Genomic DNA, 9,865 nt, shown 5'->3' on the forward strand with positions numbered 1-9,865 from the left:
TCATACTTCTCCAGGTCTTCCATCTTATATATCTTCTTTATATCTTTTCTCTCCTTAAATTTCTAGCTCTTTTCTCTTCTCCCTAATGTCAGGGAATGTCCTGATTTACCCTTTGCTGGTGTAACTGCAACATTAGGAAAGATGTTCTACAGACTCCCACAATTACGTGTACCCACCTTTCATGATCTGCACCCCCTGTTCTGCCTCTCCAACTGTTATCTTCATAAACTGCCAATGTTATCATGCCAAGTCAACCCTCCCTTTATTTTCTAGGCACAATCATCTTGCCACTTATGTATATGGCTCTAGCAGTTTTCTGTTCTCACTGATTTTACATTTTGTGTTGCTTTCTTCTCAGGAGCATAAAAATATATTGCTTTTCACGTGCAAAGAAACAAAACAATATGAAATGAAAAACACCACAAACTTGCTTGACACCATTTCTCCCAAACAGCCACCACACGTTATTTTCTCTCCCCTGCAAAATGTTTTCTCATTTCTATTAAATTCACTCAAATATTGGCTCATTCTCACAAATTCACTAAAATATAAATACAAAGTTAGTCAAGGAGTATTTCACAACATCTTCTTTGAAAAAAATTTATGAGCTGGTGATTACATAATAAGTAGGCTGAAAGTCTGAAGGAGGAGTACACATGAGGAAGAAGTTTTGACATCGGAATAATCTGTCTCATTCATCATATAAGGTTAGGACGATTGGGAAGCAAATTACTTGATTTATGTCATACACTGAAACAAAGAATAATGACATTTGGGTATTTACTTATTTATTGTACATTGTTTCTTAGGGCCTTTGGAGAAAATATTGTGGGCACATTATGAAAACAAGCTAAGCAGTAACATGAATTCCTCAATTAATTAAATTATACCCAAGTAGGCAGGTGCATATGTATGTGTGCATACAGAGACATAAAAAGTAGTTCTAAATAGTGATCAATAAATTATCCCATGAGGTCAATGTATTTAAAATATGCAACAAATAATATTTTATATATAAACACATAACCATATCTACAGTGTACACATACTCCTCTCAGCTGCTACACTGCTCAGTTGCTTTGGGGTTTCCAACGACCTAAGCAGTCTTTCAGTGTCTAGAGATTTATTAACGTAAAGCCATCAATCAGGTCCTAGTATCATTTGAGAATGAAAAACATAGGCCCAAATCACATTTATTTACATATAAAGAACACTGTGCTTTTCACATTGTTATAGTCATGAGAAAGAGTGTGATATAATCAGTCATTTTAACTTTGCTCTTTTTCTCAAATTATTCAGAGAATCTAACGTTTTCTAACTTTGGAACTGAAAATACACTGATTATTTTAATATTAAACATTTGAAAAATGGCAAAAATAAAAGAAAAAATAATGAATCAATAACTTTATTATTTTTATTCTTATTACAGATGAAAAGAAAGTATAACTTATTAAAATATCTGTGTCTTCCTAAATAGCTTGTGAGTTGGAAATCATCCTGGTAAGTATTTTCATTTCTAAAGCTCTAGTCTTTATTAACATTTGTGTACATTTTTGAGGTTTTTAATGGGGGTGCATTGAGAACACATTTTAAATTTAATTTCTCCCCCAAATCCCATCAAAATTACAATTATTATGTAAAAAATAGCACACTTCTAATAGCACTGGTTATTGGAATACAGGTATTGGACAGAGATTAAGAATACAGAAAATGTCTATGGTAATTAATAAAATGACTATCATATATACCATTCAGTCTTTTAATTGAAAGGCACATTGAGTTCCCTGACCTAGACACAGAGATGTGTTGAAAATTTCAATGAAAAATACATAATTTGAGAAATAACCTATATGATAAAAATACAGGTTATCTACAGAGTAATAAAAAACTAAAAAATATCAAACTTGTCAACAAGTTTGTTATATAGTTTGCTAAAATAGCAAAATACATTTTTGCTATTTTTTTAAAAAAAAATATAGCTTGCTAAAATCAGTGTTGACTGGTAAATAAATATTCAACAACTGGCCCAATTTTAGCTTCCTGTGGTCTGAGAGAGATCTTGAAGGACAAACCAAAAAAACCAGTACAAAGAAGGTGAAAGTGTTCAGGTTAATTTTTATGTCCAGATGGGTGCTCTGTTTGGGGTAATTTGAGCAGGAAATTGACAAAAAGCAACAAGACTGAAAGCCTACATTTCCTTTTCATTTCTGAAAATGTATTGTTAAAGAGACTATGCTTCAGCCTGCAGAAGCCTGTGACATCTCTATCCCAAAATGCACCAACAAAAATTGAATTGCAAATATTCTGTAGATCTCACAGAAAAGGAAAGACCACTCAGCACAACCAAGGTCAATAGACAGTAGAGAATTAACTAACTTCTCCTAGAAAGCAGTACAGGGATGACAAATGGGCTAACTGGGGAAAACTGTCTCCTCACCTCAGCCAAAAGTCTTCATAATTCTGGCCAAGCAAAATATGATTATACCTATGAGAGAGTTGTTTCAGTATCTTTTCCGTTTCTTCAAATTATATGCTGTATTGTAACTACCTATTTCTGACAAACCATTTTATATTTAGTGTGTATGGGGGCAGGGTGTGCAAATAACCTGCCTTGGTTCTTTTTTTTTTTTTTTTTTAAGTTTACATTTTAAAAGTATCTGTGATCAGACTACATGGAACTACAATGGACCCTGAAAGAGGAGACCACGCATCAGCCAGAAATCCTGGAGTAGATGACACAAGGAAAAAGAACTTTGTGGATTCACTGTGTGAATTAAAAAAAAAAATGCAGGTATTTTTTGAACCATGGCAGAGACCCTAGCAGCCCTCTAATCTCTTTTTACAATGTAAGTGTGTTAATTTTTACAATGTAAGTGTGTGATCAAAAATGATCACACAGCTAAAGAGTTTTTCCAACTTTTCTGCAGAAAGGAGTGACACTGTGCCTAGGTTCTGACTATTGCAATGTAAATGTTAAAGATACAATGGGGAAAAGACAGTCTCTCCAACAAGTGGTGTTGGAAAAACTGGTCAACTGTATGTAAAAGAATGAAATTAGAACACTTTCTAACACCATACGCAAAAATAAAGTCAAAATGGGTTAAAGACCTAAATGTAAGACCAGAAACTATTAAACTCTTAGAGGAAAACATAGGCAGAACATTCTCTGACATAAATCACAGCAAGATCTTATATGACCCACCTCCTAGATTAATGGAAATAAAAACAAAAATATATAAATAGGACCTAGTTAAACTTAAAAGTTGTTGCACAATGAAGGAAACTACAAGCAAGGTGAAAGACAACCCTCAGAATGGGAGAAAACGATAGCAAACAAAACAACTGACAAAAAGTGGTCAGAAGACCTAAACAGACATTTCTCCAAAGAAGACATACAGATGATTAATAAGTACATGAAAAGATGCTCAACATCACTCATAATTAGAGAAAAGCAAATCAAAATCACAATGAGATATTATCTCATATTGGTCAGAACAGCTATCATCAAAAAGTCTACAAACAATAAATGCTGGAGAGTATGTGGAGAAAAGGGAACCCTCTTACACTGTTGATGGGAATGCAAACTGATACAATCATTATGGTGATTTCTTTAAAAACTAGGAATAAAACTACTATATGACCCAGAAACCCCACTACCACACATATACTCTGAGGAAAACAGAGCTGAAAAAGACACATGTACACAGTGTTTACTGAAGTAATATTACAATATCCAGGACATGGAAGCAACCTAGATGCCCATCAGCAGATAAATAGATATGGAAGTTGTGCTACCTATACACAATGGAATATTACTCATACATAAAAACAAACACATTTGAGCCAGTGCTAATGATGGATGAACCTAAAGCCTATTATAGAGAGTGAAGCAAGTCAGGAAGAGAAATACAAATATTGTATACTAATGCATATATATTGAATCTAGAAAGATGATACTGATTACCCTATGTGCAGAGCAGCAAAGGAAACACAGACATAAACAACAGACTTTTGGACTCAGTGGGAAAAGGAGAGAGTGGGATGATTTGAGAGAATAGCACTGGAGCATATACATTAATATATGTAAAATAGATATCCAGTGGGAGTTTGATGTATGACACAGGGAACCCAAAGGGATGACTTCGAAGGATAGAGTAGGGAGGGACTTGGGGGGGTATGGTTTAGGAGGAAGAGGACACAAGTATGCCTATGGCCATTTCATGTTGATGTATGGCAAAAACCATCACAATATTGTAAAGTAATTATAATCCAATTAAATAAATAAAATTTTAAAAGCAGTTCTCTGGGATTTTCCCTCAACAGAAAGAGAATCTTCCCCTACCTCACTGCCTTTCCCATTTCTTCCTTCCTTGTACATAGTGATGTAATAGAGAAAATTGAGATGGAAATATTGGACCATGAGAATGAAGTGTTGAAGATGACAGAGAAATCACACAACAATCTGAAAATTATGGAGTTTTTAACAGGTTAAAGACCACCACTTATGCAAGAAGTAAATTTTTTCATTTTATTAATTAATTTATTTATTTTAATTGGAGGCTAATTACTTTACAATATTGTGGTGGTTTTTGCCATGCATTGATATGAATCAGCCATGGGTGTACATGTGTTCCCCATCCTGACCCTCCCTCCCACCTCCCTCCCCACCCCATCCCTCAGGGTCATCCCAGTGCATCAGCTCTGAGCACCCTGCCTTATGCATTGAACCTGGACCGGCGATCTATTTCACATATGATAATATACATGTTTCAATGCTATTCTCTCAAATCATCCCACCCTCACCTTCTCCCATAGAATCCAAAAGTCTGTTCTTTACATCTGTGTTTCTTTTGCTGTCTCACATATAGGGTCATTGTTATCATCTTTCTAAATTCCATATATATGCATTAATATACTGTATTGGTGTTTTTCTTTTATTTATTTATTTATTTATTTTTTTAAATTAGTTGGAGGCTAATTACTTCACAACATTTCAGTGGGTTTTGTCATACATTGATATGAATCATTCATAGAGTTACACGTATTCCCCATCCCGATCCCCCCTCCCACCTCCCTCTCCACCCGATTCCTCTGGGTCCTCCCAGTGCACCAGGCCCGAGCACTTGTCTCATGCATCCCACCTGGACTGGTGATCTGTTTCACCATAGATAATATACATGCTGTTCTTTCGAAACATCCCACCCTCACCTTCTCCCACAGAGTTCAAAAGTCTGTTCTGTACTTCTGTGTCTCTTTTTCTGTTTTGCATATAGGGTTATCATTACCATCTTTCTAAATTCCATATATATGTGTTAGTATGCTGTAATGTTCTTTATCTTTCTGGCTTACTTCACTCTGTATAATGGGCTCCAGTTTCATCCATCTCATTAGAACTGATTCAAATGAATTCTTTTTAACGGCTGAGTAATATTCCATGGTGTATATGTACCACAGCTTCCTTATCCATTCATCTGCTCACAGAAATAAACTCAAAATGGATCAAAGATCTAAATGTAAGACCAGAAACTATAAAACTCCTAGAGGAGAACATAGGCAAAACACTCTCCAACATAAATCACAGCAAGATCCTCTATGACCCACCTCCCAGAATATTGGAAATAAAAGCAAAACTAAACAAATGGGACCTAATGAAACTTAAAAGCTTTTGCACAACAAAGGAAACTATAAGTAAGGTGAAAAGACAGCCCTCAGATTAGGATAAAATAATAGCAAATGAAGAAACAGACAAAGGATTAATCTCAAAAATATACAAGCAACTCCTGAAGCTCAATTCCAGAAAAATAAATGACCCAGTCAAAAAATGGGCCAAAGAACTAAACAGACATTTCTTCAAAGAAGACATACAGATGGCTAACAAACACATGAAAAGATGCTCCACATCGCTCATTATCAGAGAAATGCAAATCAAAACCACAATGAGGTACCATTACACGCCAGTCAGGATGGCTGCTATCCAAAAGTCTACAAGCAATAAATGCTGGAGAGGGTGTGGAGAAAAGGGAACCCTCTTACACTGTTGGTGGGAATGCAAACTAGCACAGCCACTATGGAAAACAGAGTGAAGATTTCTTAAAAAACTGGAAATAGAACTGCCATATGACCCAGCAATCTCACTTCTGGGCATAGACACTGAGGACACCAGATCTGAAAGAGATACGTGTTTTTCTTTCTGACTTACTTCACTCTGTATAATAGGCTTCAGTTTCATCCACATCATTAGAACTGATTTAAATGCATTCTTTTCAATAGCTGAGTAATAGTCCATTGTGTATTTGTACCACAGCTTTCTTATCCCTTCGATGGACATCTAGGTTGCTTCCATGTCCGAGCTATTGTAAACAGTGCTGCGATGAACATTGGGGTACAGGTGTCTCTTTCAATTCTGGTTCCCTCAGTGTATATGCCCAGCAGTGGGATTGCTCGGTCATATGGCAGTTCTATTACCAGTTTTTTAAGGAATCTTTACACAGTTCTCCATAGTGGCTGAACTAGTTTGCATTCCCACCAACAATGTAAGAGAGTTCCCTTTTCTGTGCACCCTCTCAGAAGTAAACTATCTTTAAGTCACTACTATTTGGAGTCATTCTGATTCAGTCAACTTCAATATTCAAACTAACAAAAGAATGGACTCCAGGAAAATAAAAATAAGAATCAAAGAAAATGACGTCAAAGGAGGCTCCATGAAGAATGACTTATCAGCAAAATAATCATTACATTTAAATTATTAAAAGTTAGAAGATAAAGATGTCTTTTGGTCAACAAAATGGTATTTCCCAGTTAATGAAATGTACATTACAGAAAATGCAATGACTTGTCTATATACAAAGAAATATTAACTAGAGTCCAGGAAAGCCATAACACTGTAGAAACAGTTATGGTACGATTATAAAGCAATCTAACATATGACATAGCTTTGAGAAATTAGTAGAGTGAAAGAAAGAGAAAGCATTGAACTTGATGGTCTGAACATTCTCCATCAAGTAGTTTAAAGAAAAAGATCTGTATTTTCTTACTTGAAAGTCTATCACCATGCTTAATTGGGCTTCCCTGGTGGCTCAGCAGTAAAGAATCCACTCGCAGTGTAGGAAACCCAGGTTCTGTCCCTGGATCAGGAAGTCCCCTGGAAGAGGGTATGGCAACCCACTCCAGTATTCTTGCGTGAAGAATCCCATGGACAAAGGAGCCTGAGGCTACAATCCAGAGAGTCGCAAAGAGTCAGACACGATTGAGGTAACTGAGCATGCACTCATGTCATTTATAATATTTACAATAACCATGATACTGATTTGTAAATATATTTGAGTGGTATCATAACCAATCTTTTAAGCATGCTGGTAGCTATATATGAATGCTACATATGAATTTCCTTCATTTATAATGTGTTGAGTTTTAGGAAGTTTTCTAAAATCTCTCTATACATCAGGGTTCTCATTTATAAAATGGAGCTTTAAGAATAGAACCCCATTTAGAAAGTGGGTTCTAAAATTAGGACTGTTCTCCCAGGGTTGGTTTGATCATAAATTGAGATCATTTATCTCCTATACTTATACTTAGCACAGGGCCTAACACAAAATAAGCCATAACTGTCAGCTCTAAGTAGTGTTCAACACTATTCAATATATAGAATTGGTCTTTAGATAAAGCAATGTATTAATAGACTGTTATAGTACCAATGTTAGAGGCTTTAATGATGCTAGAGCAAAAATAAATCAGAGAGTAAAAGAAGTACAGCAATGCTACTTTCCTTACATTTGAGGATAAGGAACCGATGAATATGGTCAATATGCAGATGACACCAACCTTATGGCAGAAAGTGAAGAAGATCTAAAGAGCCTCTTGATGAAAGTGAAAGAGAAGAGTGAAAAAGTTGGCTTAAAGCTCAACACTCAGAAAACTAAGATCATGGCATCTGGTCCCATCACTTCATGGCAAATAGATGGTGAAACAGTGGCTGACTTTATTTTTCTGGGCTCCAAAATCACTGCAGATGGGACTGCAGCCATGAAATTAAAAGACGCATACTCCTTGGAAGGAAAGTTATGACCAACCTAGACAGCATATTAAAAAGCAGAGACATTACTTTGCCAACAAAGGGCCATCTAGTCAAGGCTGTGATTTTTCCAGTGGTCATGTATGGATGTGAGAGTTGGACTATAAAGAAAGCTGAGCGTCGAATAACTGATGCTTTTGAACTGTGATGTTGGAGAAGACTCTCGAGAGTCGCTTGGACTGCAAGGAGATCCAACCAGTCCATCCTAAAGGAGATCAGTCCTGGGTATTCAATGGAAAGACTGATGTTGAAGCTGAAATTCCAATACTTTGGCCACCTGATGTGAAGAGCTGACTCATCTGAAAAAACCCTGATGCTGGCAAAGATTGATGGCAGGAGGAGAAGGGGACGACAGAGGATGAGATGGTTGGATGGCATCACCAACTCAATGGACATGGGTTTGGGTGGACTCGGAGTTGGTGATGGACAGAGAGGCCTGGCATGCTGCGGTTCATGGGGTTGCAAAGAGTCGGACACAACTGAGTGACTGAACTGTATATAGTCAATAAATATATCTAAATTGAATGGATCAAAAAAACAGTTACATCCTATTTTAAATAATAATAGTTAACAGAGAATAACCATGAATTGCATAAATGAATAAAAATTTGGGAAAGGAAGCTGAAGATAAAAGAAGTCAGTTAATTGGGTATGTGATTCATATCTTTCAGTTTCCTCTTATGACCAATAATAACATGATGTGACTATTGTGCACAATTTTGAACTTATGCATATTAATTTAATGAATTTTCATACTTATAAGAGATATACCATTATTGTTCTATTTTAAAATTACAGAATGTAGGCAAAGAAATTCATGAATTTTTCTGAAGACCCTAGACTGTCTGCAGAGGCTGTATCCCTGTTTACTGCCTGTAAGAACAGACGGCAGGATATGAAATCTCAAATTGCTGTACTGCATTTTAATTGTATTCATTAGAGTTGGGCTAGTAATAATCAAATTAAATAAAACCAGATATTTCAAGGAGTGATGAGTTCTAGAAAACAGGCTGCCACTTGGCAGTTATGAAGGAAGTGTGTCACAAGCTACATAATTTATTTTTGTACAGCTAAAGTTTTCTCTTTTATCACGTGAACATATTACTTCTTTCAAAACAAGAGTTAAACTGCTATATTTTTATATTGTGGAAGCTGTGAAAGTTTATTTCTTGACACACTGATTTTTGTAATTATATTGTATTACCGACTGATAATATTATTAACAATTTTTGAGCTTCCTGTTCTACCTTTCATATGCATAACAAATACTTATATGTGACAAATTTTCATTTAATTTTATAATTGTTCATATTAAATTATAATCAAGTTACAATTTTGAAAACATTACACACTTAGAAATGGTAGTAGTCTTTGCTTTACAGTAAACCTATTGTTCATATTCTAATGAAAATATATATATTTTTTTAATCAGGGAGGGGTTTATTTTAGTCAAAGACTGATCCTTGTAGGTTGGTCCCTCAAAAAAGAGCTTGGTCTCTCATAAAGTTCCTTGAAAAATGACCAAGGCCAAGATTAATAAAAATAATTTAATCCCAACCAAGTACTGGTCACATCAAGGGTGAGGTTTTGCGACTAAAACTAGGAAAGTTGAGGTTCCAAACCATGCAACCAGTTCCCTGCCCGAGCCGCACAGGTACAACTGCTATGCTGGAAACCAGGCCCGAGCTCAGCGTCACGTCAACCCCGAGGCCCGGGCTGGCTCTGCTGGCCACGTGGCGATGGCCCCATGCGTGGTACAACCAGGGAAAGGACTAGACGACCCTCCTGCTCTCA

Source organism: Muntiacus reevesi, chromosome 10, assembly GCF_963930625.1.
Source record: "Muntiacus reevesi chromosome 10, mMunRee1.1, whole genome shotgun sequence".
In the NCBI taxonomy this organism is placed as follows: domain Eukaryota; kingdom Metazoa; phylum Chordata; class Mammalia; order Artiodactyla; family Cervidae; genus Muntiacus; species Muntiacus reevesi.